The sequence below is a fragment of the Pogona vitticeps genome, chromosome 6 (assembly GCF_051106095.1).
Source record: "Pogona vitticeps strain Pit_001003342236 chromosome 6, PviZW2.1, whole genome shotgun sequence".
NCBI classification, from domain to species: domain Eukaryota; kingdom Metazoa; phylum Chordata; class Lepidosauria; order Squamata; family Agamidae; genus Pogona; species Pogona vitticeps.
Genome location: NC_135788.1, coordinates 68,690,617 through 68,703,745, shown reverse-complemented (window position 1 = coordinate 68,703,745; position 13,129 = coordinate 68,690,617). Strand labels below are relative to the sequence as shown.

Below are 13,129 nucleotides of genomic sequence, written 5' to 3'. Positions count from 1 at the left end.
TAGAGTACTGTGTTTTTCATCATCTGTGGGGAGGGCTTGCAACCAATCTCCCGCAGATACGAGGGTCTTACTGTATTTTTCTATGCAAATGATTGGCTGAGGAATTATTGGAACTGTAGCCCAAAAATGATAATCAGATCTCCAACTTCATGCATCCTGCATTTTCTGCTTTAGCAGAAGGTTGAACTTGCTGACCTTTGCAGTCCCTTCTAACTCTATAATTCTGTGGGTTTTACAGCCCTCTGATGATGTTACATCAAGTCAGAACTGACTTATAGTGACCCTAAAAGAGCTTTCAAGGTAAGTGAGATATTTAAGGAGTGGCTTTACCAGTTCCATACCCTCAGTAAGTTTCAATGGCTCAGCAGGGATTTGAACACAAGCCTCCTGAGTCCTGGTTCATCAGACTATCCACTACACCATACTGGGTATCCATGAGTCTCTGATATCTCTCAGAAACATTAAATTCCAGTTTACACACACACACACCAGCTTCTCAGGGCTTAGCTGAGACTTTAGCTAAGTGCTAGCTTGAAGAAAAGCACATCTGCCAAAGAAAGAGGAAGGAGTATAAATTATTAATAGTTTCTACTTCTTGTTGTTGCCTTTGTTCTTACTTCTTACTGAATTTATGGTTGCTGTGAAACTCAAATTTCTGGGAAGAAGTTTCAGAACATCAGAAGGAACCAATTCTACATGTATTTTCTATGACTCCTTGACACATTTATTCAAATATAAGTTCTACTCAATTAAAAGAGTCGGGTAAATGTTCCCCTTGACATTTAGTCCAGTCATATCTGACTCTAGGGCATGGTGCTCATGCCCGTTTCCAAGCTGTAGAGCCAGTGTTTGTCCGAAGACAGTTTCCGTAGTCACATGGCCAGCGCAACTAGACACAGAATGCCATTACCTTCCCACCGAGGTGATACCTATTTATCTATTTGCATTATTACATGCTTTCGAACTGCTAGGTTGGCAGGAGTTCGGACAAACGACAAGAGCTCACTCCGTCATGTGGATTTGATCTTATAACAGCTGGTCTTCTGACCTTGCAACACAGAGGCTTCTGTGGTTTAACCCGCAGCGCCACCACGTCCCTAAAAAGTCTTACACCTCAGTAAATGAACATAAAAACTGATATATCTCTGCTCATCAAGACAAAAGGATTGATATTGTTCCTTTCTTGGACATGAGCTCCCAAAATCTCCCAGCCAGCCTTGTCAGTGACTGTTCTGCAGAGGGATTCTGGAATTGTTAATTTATTTATCAAAAATATACTCAAACTCTGCTCTGTGTGCATGTGAGAGGGAGAGAGAGAGAATAATGGAAAACAAAGTTAAATTAGGATATTTTCTAGTTATAATAAAATGTTCAGTGTGCATCTCTGAAGGAAATTACACCTTGTTTTGTTTCATATACAGTGGTACCTCGCAAGACGATTATCCCTCAAAACGACAAATCCGCATGACGACAAGGTTTTGCGACCGCCATTTTGCTTCGCAAAACAGTGATTCCTATGCGGGAATTTTTCTGGATGATTTGGTCCGTGCTTCGTGGACCGTTTTTTTTTGCAAGACAACGATTTTTACAGCTGATCATCAGCTTCACAAAATGGCTTCCCTAGGGGCAATCTTCGCAAAACGGGTGTTTTCGGGCCCATTTTTCGTAAGACAACGATTTAAAACAGCTGATCGGTGCTTCACAAAGCGGCTTCCCTATGAGCGATTTTTGCTGGACGAAGACAATTTTTCCCCTTTGGGACACATTAAATGGGTTTCAATGCATTCCAATGAGGAAACGCTTTTCGCAAGACAATGTTTTCACAAGACAGTGATTTCAATGGCACGAATTAACATCATCTTGCGGGGCACCATTGTATTTGCATGATTTCTGTCACTTGCCCTCAATTTCCCCTGCATTTTCCCCCTTACAAATCAGATGATAAGTTGTCACTTGTGGAAGATGCTTGTAGTATTCTCATAGATCTGGAGTGTATGGTTTGCCATCACTAGGAACTGATAACAAAAAATAACAGCCATCTCATTAGAAACTTATCAGAACTTCCAATGTGTAAAATGTAATTATTTATCCTCACAGGCAATTTACATGGATGCTTTCTCCAGTTCCCCTCTCCCCATTTAATCTGAAAATGACCCTGTAAGATTTTCTTGGTTTAGAAGTACTAACTGACCAAAAGATGACAAGCAAACTTTGAAATTGAGCAGGGATTTGACCTTATATCTCCCTGTTCCAGATCCAACCATTATAATATACTGACTCCCTCATATCAGTGATTGCTGCATAAATGATTCTAAAATATATTTCTGGGAAAATACTGCAACACTAAATGTGCACAATTTGCTTAATATGAAAACTCTGTATTAATTAGCACATTATGCTAATTTGTATACCATGTAATGTGGGTTATCTAATTTGTATATGCCAATTAGGCTAACCAGATTTAGAAAACTAGAATACAACAACCACTCTCCCCAGGGTGTAAAACAGGTTTCAGGAGGAAAAATGTAGCACATATTTTCCCCATATCCTGTAGAAAGCACAAGAGACCTGTATAAGTCAAATGAAAAATTGGGTTATTTGCGATCTGGAGGGGACAGATGTGGCAACAGAAGAAACAGCAGCTGCTGCAAGTAAATGTGAATGTAAAAGTAGCAGAAGAGAGGAATGAAAAACAATGTCAGTTGTGGGTACAGTTCCAGTTAGGTTTTAAAGGAGAAGAGAAGATTAAGTGTAAAGAAATGAGTAAGAATACTTTAGGAGACTTGGGAAGACAGGAGGAAAAATACAAGACGAAAAGTCTTGTCTAATTAGAGCAGTGGTGCGCAACTTCCCTTGCCTATCCCTTTCTTCTGTTGCCAGTTTTAAATATTATTACTGTTTACAATGTTCACCTTTTTATCGCTCTCTTCTTTTAGAGGCCCTCTGTAGCCCCTTTCTTCAGTCTCTCTATACCTTTCCCTTCCTTGAGACTTATTTCTTCTCCAGCCACCTTTGCTCTGCTCCACCCTCTTTCTACTCTCCCCACCACTCTAGCACATAATCATAAGAGAGGCTCCTTGTGCCACCAGCCAATGCCAGGTCATTCTTTGCAGGCAGAGGTGGATCTTATTATGGCCCTGAATTCCTCCCCAATCCCAGTCCCTTATTCTGTAGCCCTTTAATCAAAACATTTTGCACACTTTTCAACACAAAGACTCCTTAAGGCAAAATTAGCATCTGCTTCTAAATTTTGCTCTTTGCTCACATGCAACTGGCTGCCTGTATATTGTCCATTCCTTCCCTTTCCTTCCCTTGCCCCAACTTCGCATTCTTGCAGTCTTGGCCTCTAGCCTATTCCCAGTCCCATGTACCTAAATTACGGTCAGTTCATCTACAAGCCTGTTCTGCTGCCATGGTGCAGACTGATCGAGCAAAGAGTTACAGAGAAGGCTCCAACATGAAGAGCCACCCTAAAGTGGCCTAAGGTTCACCAATTCAGAGGGCATAAAAGAAGGATCCAGGGGATGCATGCAGTCCCAAGGCCGTTTTTTGCCAACTCCAGCCCTCTCTTTTCCTGGACAGTGCCACAAGCTTCCAGGAACACTGATCAGCCCAAAAAACACACTGTTGGCCCTCTGCACCATTTTACGTTTTAACAATTCATTTTTTTCCAAAGCTGGAAGGAGATGTATAACCACTTCCAATCTTGTGTGTGTGTGTGTATGTGTGTGTGTGTTTTCTGGCAATTTTGTTGGTCAATTTTGTTGGTCAATGTGATCAAAATTCTGGCAATTTTGTTGGTCAATGTGACTTTGCTTGCTTGTTCTACAGGGCCCCAGGTTTACCAGAGTTGGCATCCCTGCAGTAGATGTCACAGGCTACTGTCTAAGAAATGTTAGATTAGAGTGTGACAAAAAATGTAGAACTGTTACAGAATTGAGACAGTAAGATTTGCAATTTTTTTTCTATTGACTACGGGATGTAAATACAAATTAGCCCTGAGTTCCCCCCATCTATAATTCTTCTCTCCATCACTAGAGCTTCTGCTTTTTTCTACAGTTGATTCATCACATTGGTTCAGACTATGTGATCACTTGAACTGATGCAGAAAAGTGTGTGGTGTGGTTGGTGTTATGGTGCACCTGCTGGGGGAGGGGGGGCTAAGATCCAGACACAGAGGGCTAGCTCTATGCATATAATACCATTTAACAGTAAAGGAGGAGTTATATAGCTATGACTTTGCAAACACAAAATAATAACCATTATTTGCATGACAGCAGATAATGCTAGTAAACAGAGTAGAATAACAGGAAGGCATTATGTACAAACAAATTAAATCTGACTGCTGATTTATCTGGTACTGATGGGGCCACTTAATGCAACACAAGTCTGATCTTTCGAAAGGTATAGAACTTAACATATTTTAAAGGCATCTAAAAAGAGGCCTTTAAGAAAAAGAAAGAAGAAAGATTGTGCCAGTTATCGGTTTCAGGTTTTAACACAGAACAAACAAATGTTAATAAAAATAGCATTTCTTCAACTGGAGGAGAATTATCTTATAAAATAATTATCTACGTAATCTCTCTGTCCCACTTTCCTCCTCTTGTTATTCTCAGAAACAGATGCCATTCTTAGAAACTGAGCCATTTCCCCCCCCCCCGATTTTTTTTCAGGTGAACAAAGAAATATAAAATCTAGTGTTAAATAAGCAATAAAATTTGGGCTAAATACAAAACATCATGAGCTAAGGGCTCTCTATTCCTCATAGAATCTTCCAGATCCTTTATCTTTCCTCCACCCCCACCCCTAGATTCAAAATCTAAGCTTCCTGTTCTGTTTTTGTCGTGTTTTTTGATGTTCTGTTCTTATTGTAATTTCCTTTCAACATAAAATAGTACAGTTACAGTGCTGTGCAAGCCCAGTACTATTATTTGACAGGCTATTTTCATAGGCTTAGTGCTTTGCCAAGCAGTTCTTCCTCATATAAAAGTGTTCCAGCCATTGAAGCTACTTGGGTCTCAAGAGGCTGGATCAAAGAGCAAGTTATACACAAATAATGTACTACCTGCTGCCACTCTTTGCATTATTTCCTTGTCATGTTTGTTCTTTTCCTCTAGCCTCCTCCTACTTCACATACCTTCCATTCGGTTTCTGCCCAATGTATGTATACCCTCTACCCTTCCTTCAGATACCTTGCTTCTGGATTTCTTGCTGTTTAGCATATTTCTCTTACAAGGTTTCTTTCTGGTCCTCAGCCTATCCTGCATATATGCATTTCTTCCTCCCCCTGCATCTGTGTCATGTTTTAACTGCAGCCAAATTGACAGCTTCCCCTTCCCTCCTAATGAAATGTTTTGAGACTCTGATTCCAGAATATTTGGAATGTTTGGGAACATTCCAATCTACCACAATAGCTGAGCCACAGGTATGAGAGGCTTCGCCACCAGTAGCCCAATCCTGTACAACATATACATTGAGAATGTACTTGGTCCTAGCTAACTTAACTTTTAGGTATCTCCACTTGATATAGAACGACATCACACTTTTCTCTCAGGACATCAAAAATATTTTCAGATATTAGGAAACAGCTGAGCCACCAAGTATGAGAGGCTTCACCACCAGTAGCCCAATCCTGTACAACATATACATTGAGAATGTACTTGGTCCTAGCTAACTTAACTTTCAGGTATCTCCACTTGAAATAGAACGACATCACACTTTTCTCTCAGGACATCATTAGTATTTTCAGATATTACGAAACTTGTACAAAACACAAGAAGCTCTTTACTTTTTAGCAACTTCTTCAAACAGTAAGCTTGGAGTTAAAAATAGGGCTAACATACACTGATGTGGTTGAGTTCATTCTGTGAAAATCAAAGGCTAGATGCCCAATGCAAAGACAGATGGGAATCACCCTGAGAGGGCCAACATTTAGAAGCAAGCAGCTGAAAGAGGGGCCCGAGGCGAATAGATGTCAAGTTAGATAGATGCAGCTACACTTTCATGGAAATCTCTTTGTAAATGGCCTTCTGCTTCTCTAGTATTGATCATGTGCTCAGTATCAGAGCTTGCAAGTAACTAGTTACAATAGTCAGCTACTTGAAATTAATTTCTGTGTCCAGTAAGGGAGGTGTAACACTGCAGTTGCCATTAAAAAGAACAACTTCATTGCTTTTGTGATGTAACTGTAACTTTTAGTTATTTTCATAATTACTTAGTGGTGGTTTATGAATGTTCTGTTGTGAGCTCTGAAGCAATGATGAGGTGAACAGAAGGAGAATATACTTTGTGGCACAGACCATCAAACTGCAGCATTTACACTTTTTTAAAAAACTGTCTAAAACAACTTTGGAGGAAGGGAAAATAATTATGTTTGGATCCTCGGAGTTACAACTGAAACTAATTTTAGTTATGACTTATAGAAGTACTTTTCCAATATGTGATCATTTTATACATTTACTTGAAAAGCTAGGAGCCCATTTATTTGTTTGTTTACTTGTTTATCTAAAATATTTTCACCCTGCCTTTCTTCTTAAAAAGGACCTAAGGCGGCTTAAAGCTAAAAACAGTAAGTATGCAAGCATTTAAAAACAAACAAACAAATATTATATTAAAAATGTAAATAAAATCAATAGTAGAAACACATTCAAAAGCAACAAAGCGCAACAATCCATTTAAAACCCCTCTCAGATAGCCAGTCAATAAGGGAAAGCCCATCTGAAGAGAAAGTTCTTTGGCTGCATATGGAAGGACAGCAAAGATAGATCCTCCCAGTGGAAAGGAGTTCCAGAGTCCGGGAGCAGCAACAGACAAGGCCCTTCCTCTCCCATGTCCCCACTAATCATACCTGTGAGGGTGGCAGGACCAAGAGAAAGGCCTCTCCTGATTATCTTAACACCTGGCTAGGCTCATAAAGGGAGACTTAGTCCTTGAGATAGCTTTGACCCAAGCTGTTTATGGCTTTATAAATTAAACCTGCCTAACATCTTTACATTTATTTTATGCTTGAGAGTAGGTAGTAAACTGTTCTGAATTAGAAATGACTAGTATCATGTGTATAGTCTTAAAACAGCAACAACCAAATGATCCGAATGATACAAAAAGCAAAACACACCTTGTCTAATCATTTTAAAACATGATGTACTCCTAAAGATGGCACACCATCTGTTAATGAGTGGCCTCCTACACATGTGCTAAACTGACAGAGTGAACATGTGTAGCTCTGACCTCAAAGCCAGATTCTAAACTTTGCGAGTAAAATAGTCAAGCACAACAAAGCAGAGCTGGCTCTGTTATTAGGCAGACTGAGGTGGCTATCTCAGGCAGGAGATTTGGGAAGGGGGACATAAAAGGGCAACAAATTATTAGATACCTATTCTGTTAAGAGTACATTTCTATTGCCACTTGTGAGGGAGGTATTTGCAGGATTTTCTGCTTCATCTGTTAAAAATAATCTGCCCACCTTTGGGTACCAAGTGTCTTCATTGGGGCCTTCTCTGTGGGGGGGGGGTGCCACTTCCATGCTTCAGGCACCAAAATGTCTTCAGGCAGCTGTTGTTCTTGTTACAGGCCTTCAAGTCCAAACTGACTGATTGAGACCCTAATATGGCTTTCAAGGCAAGTGAGGTATTTAAAGAGCACTTTAACCAGTTCTACACTCCTCAGTGAGTGTCCATGGCTGAGCAGGTTTTCCAGCCCAGGCCTCCCGAGTCCCAACTTGTCACTTCACCCACTACACCACACTTAGGACAGCACTGCTCCCAAAGATCTAGTAGCCATTTTGTTATAATGGCAGCAAAGAAAGGATCTCGAAGCACTAAACGTCTGCCTCCTGATGCCTAACAAGGCTGATGTGAGACATAGTACAGGTTGCACTGTTCAACATAATAAATCTGCACAGAACTTATATGGGCACCATGGTAGGCTTATGCTACAATTTCACCTTTCTAAACTTCCAGCTCTAAATGAAGTGGGGACAGACAGGGGCAAGTACGGATAAAAACTTGAAAGCATACTTTTAAGATGCCCTACCTGCATATAAATGGAAGGAATTATAACTGAGGGAATCCCCCTGCTTTTTCCCCTCTTTCATTTGTTTTTACTGCCACCACAAATCTTGGCACAGATTCTATTAGACCAAACTCATAACTCTTTAGAAGAATGTTTTGGCATAATGATAATTTTATTCAGGGGTAATGGGGTGGGAGGAATGATGACTGCCAAGTTGAACAGAGACAAAGGCCTGTTTTGAAAAGTTTTTTTTTTTAAAAAAAGAAGCAAATAATTTATTGCACTCCCCAAAAATTACCCGCGGAAAATTTACCAAGTTCTGCTTGTAAAATTTCCACTTTTATTATTTTTTGCAGAGATAATGTAAATGTGCGTCAACCATGCATCAAAGATTGAGATCCACTGATAAAACATTAGAAAGCTAGACCCCATTATGATTATACAGTATTAATAAACAAATCTAAATATTACTAGCACTGTCTTGGATACAATGTGTCTTAGAGATCATCACCACAAGGTGTGTGGCTAGGATTGATATGAGGGAAAAGGAATTGTAATCCCTTTTCCCAACAGATCCATAATGACTCGCTTCAAGCTTCCTTCCCTTTTAAAAATTTTCCATGAATTTAATGTGAGTACATTTTTCACCATATAAGACTCCTCCTCCTTCCTGCTCATGCCCTCACCATTCTCTGCCTGGTCTCCACCCCTTGGAAGGGATATGCACAAGCCCTGTCCTTGTATGGACAATGGAAAGGAATGCAAAGGAAAGGAAATGGAAGGAAAAGAGCAGAACATGTAGAAGAAGATCTTAGAGCCATTAACTGTTCTTTCCCCCCCCCCAGGGTAAAGCAATGTGTTAGTTCAAACCTGCAAGGCATGAAACAGAGGGCAAGAGGTAACTGTGCTGGGGAGAACACCCCCACTCTCATTGATGACATTACAGATGACATTACAACTAATATCAGAGTAGTTCCAATTATACCCAACCCTAAAGGAACCAGTCTGGTTTGAGACAAGGAAATTGATGGGGATAATAGGTTTCAAAGGATGGGGCTATAGAGAAAAAAATGGCTTCCCCAAGTGAGGGGAAATAATCTGGAAACAGAAGGGACAAGGAAGGGATTGATTCAAGCCTCAAATAACATCACATAGCTCTATTAAATTATTTCAAATCCATGGGAGACTGAACAACCTCTTAAACAGCAGAAAACAGGATGTGTGGATTTGGTCTCAAATAGATTTTGGTGTAGCTAAGATTTAAAGCTTTCAGACTCAGGAGATGTTAGAAGCTAGAAGAGTTAAGCAAAATGGCTTTGATTTCATCTAGTTAAACTCTTTAATATACCTTTGATTTAATCTACATTATATTTTACCCTCTAGCACCTACAGTATTTTTTTCTTTCTTATTTCCCCAAGTTTTTTTGGCTTGTATTGTGGCAAAAAAACCCTTACTCTGATCCTGGAAAGCCAAATACCACAGAGTGGTATAATAGCCACCTGAAAGAGAAATTATCCAAGTGCACACTCCACTGATTTTCACACCAGGACAGGATCAGCCCAAGACTTTTTTGTTGCCATTCCCCACTCCACATACAGTAACTGGGCAGAGCTTTGAACAGAAACTTACTTCAGAACTGGCGATGAAGGAAGTAGGGTAACTTAAAATGGGGTGGGCTGAATATAGATCCAGTTATGTCCTCCAGCATCTCACTGACATTCATTCTCCTTCTGCATCTCCTGCCTAAGGGGGCAACTTTGTTCCATCTAAAACTGAAGCCAACCCTGTGCCAGATAAGTTCTCCCTGCTCATTTTTCTTTTCCCATAGGAGACTCCTGTAAACAAGAGCAGGAGAAATAAAATGAGGGTGACCTCATTTTAAGTATCCAGTGTAGAAGTAGTGTAATGGTGACAACTAGCGAGGTGTAATGGTGAAAACCTCCCCTTAACCACGGAATTCACAGGTTGGCTCTGGGCTAGTCACTTTACCTCAGTGTAGCCTTCCTCATAGAGTTGCTGAGAACATAAAGTGGAGAATATAAACCATCTATGCAACCTTGAGTTTGTTACAAAACAGCTGGCAAGGAAAGGGCAGGTTTTCTTCAGAGAGATCATCATCTCTTTAACGCTAATGCTAGCACAAGTGGCATGGTTTCCATTACTATTTGCTAGATACCAGTAGATCTCTCTGTTTTCCCCTGCTCAAACCTACACTGCTATAAGTGCATAAGACCTTCCACATAATATTGGATGCTGTAAATGCATGGACCTTTTTTATATGCTCATTTGGGCAGACAGGCATTGGGGTAATAGTTTATGATGGGGTATATGCTGGCTGGATAGCTCAGTAGTTTAGGTATCTGTCTAAGCCAGAAATAAGCCAGAGTTTGGGAGTTGGATTCCCCACTGTGCCTCCATAGAGAAGGGCCAGCCTCTGTGGTTTGGGGCAAGCCACACAGTCCCAGGACGCCTCCAGAAGAAGAAAATGGGAAACCACTTCTCAGTCTTCTCTACCTAGAAAACCCTGAAAAAGGTCACCAAAAGTCAGAACTGACTTAACAGCTTATAGTACATATATGGATTTAGGCGCAGAGAGAACTGAGTCTACAACTATTCCTTAATCACAGAAGATGTCAGCACAAACTTTGTGAAAATTCTAGATAGAAAAAACATTTGCAGATGTTATGACTATTCTGCTCATTCTGCCTGTTCTAACAAGCCTATTCAGGCCAGGGGAAAGTAAAAACAACATGAAGGATATATCAGGGGTCTCCTACCGACTCTCTTCAGGCTGAAGAAGCTACATGGATGAGTAGAACATTTCAATCTAATAAGAAAGAAGTCCAGTTGCCATTACTCAACTTCCAAATAACCTCACCTAGATGACTGAGAATCTCTACAGATATTCTGAATACATATGATTTTCTGTATAGTTAGCCAGGTTATGAAACCTGTTTCAAATCTCATTCCAGCTATGAATGCATTAGGTGGCCTTTGACAAGTCATTGTCTCTCACGCTTAGCCCTCTGCCATGTGCCATATAGAGAATAACAACACAATAACTCTGTAGGGTTATTTTAAAGAATTCTATGATACCCATGTAGCATTACGGATGTTCAAAAGAAGAACAATAAATATCACTATGATTATTTAACATATTTTCGTGTTATATGTATAAACACATGCAGACAAATAAATAAAAAGTGATACATTCATATTTATTTTGGGGGTGTTACAGAATGCCCTGCTTTTTATACCCAGTGCACAATATAAAAGTGTACATTTGAGTAGATGAAATTATAATCTAACCAAACTAAACACTGCAATGTTGCAGTTCTAGATGCGCATTCTGAAGAGCACATCCCACTGAATCAAGTGGAACATACTTTGAGTAAAGATGGATAAAATTGGGCTGCACATCTCATTGATTTTCCTGGGAAAATTAAAGCATAGGCATAGCTTTTTCTCTTTGAAATCAATGGAATCTGAATATGCTGAAATTCATGCCTGGTGGCTGCAGTAGGCCTTCAATAACTTAAAAATGATCAAAAGAATGCAGTTATTAACTATGTCACTTATTTTTTTTAAAAAAAACTTCATCTCTTTGGATGTCAAACCCATAACCAAAGCTGATGAGGAGGGGAGTATGATTCATCTGAAATATGGTGCTGGATGAGAGCTTTACAGACACCTTGGACTACCAGAAACATGAACAACTAGGTCCTAGATAAAATTAAGTCTGAACTATCTCTGGAGGCAAAAATAATGAAACTGAGGCTGTCCCACTTTGGGCACATCATGAGAAAGCAGGATTCTCTGGAAAAGAAAATAATGCTGGGAAAGGTCGAAGGCAGCAGGAAAAGAGGAAGACCAAATACAAGATTCCTAAAGGAACTTTGCCCATTCAGTTGGGACCTACAAGTTGGTAAAATAGGTATGATAACTCCCAGCAGGCATTGTTTATGGGTTTGATTCATGCCTGTGTGAGGAGAATAAGATGGCTTTGCATCCGGTGGCTCCAAGGCTGTCCCAAATATGTCAACCCAACACTTTGTTTCAGGCCCATCTCCTAGCAAAAACATCTCTGACTGTTCATCAACTCCACATAAAGCTTTCTGAGAGTTGCTTTGGGGGAGGGATTTTCCCAGGCAAGGATACCACCTTCTCGGCAAGTGGGACTTCTGCCACATCCAGCAGCTCCTTAGGCAGCCTTTCACAGCTATTGATCTGCCTTGATCATTCTCTACTCATAAAATCTCTAACTTACAATCTGCTCTCAGCTCCTCACTCCCCAATTGTGAAGGAGCACCAGGCAAGTTCCTTCCATGGAGGTACAACCAATTTTCTCCCTCATCACTAGCACTTGTTCTAATTCTCAGTGGGGTTCCTGGGGTTTTAACACAGCATGTGCAAAGAGCAACAAGAGCAAGAAAAAGCTGATAGATGTAGCTCAACCCAGAATGAAACTCTATTGTTATTTACACCACAGCAACAAGGAGTAAGTGCACCGTCAGAAACAGCATCTGTTCTTGATGTGTAGAAGAAAGAATGCCAAACAGAGCCTCACTGATCATTCATTCCTCAGAAAATTTCTGCTCAAATTATAAACTAAAATTAAGTCAGCAGGAGAGCTTGTTTTGTTTTGCTACACAAGGATTTGCACAGTAGAGTTCAGTCACATATAAAATGTCAGAATAACAGCTTGCTTGGTTTACCCTAGGAGTCTAACCTTTGTACACAGTGATAAGAACAAATAAGATGGAGAGCAGCACCTCTTGCTTTAAGCAATTTGTCTTTCTTCCCCCAACTAAGTAAGCTTAACTCTTTATCCTCTTTGCAATGCTCTCAGAAGAAAATGGAACTGAACACAGAGAAATGAGTATATCTGAGCATGTGCAGAGTGTCCCTCATCTTTGAAAAATTTAGCACAATCAATCTCTGCTTTTTGACATTGGGATGGTCAGAAAATATGTCTTCACACAGACTCAAGCACCTCCCTTTGTAGCCCACTGTTATTGTTGGGGGGCCCCAAGGAGAACAGATGAGCTTTTTGCCTTCTTAATTTCCAATTTAGTGTTCTGCTCAGAAACTAAAACAGAAATTTCAGAAAAGATATCA

The 13,129-nt window shown here is 40.1% G+C and overlaps 1 protein-coding gene across 10 annotated transcripts in view; it reads right to left on the bottom strand.

Moving 5' to 3' along the window:
* The window catches only part of PDE1C (phosphodiesterase 1C), a 480,765-nt gene that overhangs the window by 369,955 nt on the left and 97,681 nt on the right, over window positions 1-13,129 (bottom strand). The window lies entirely within an intron of this gene.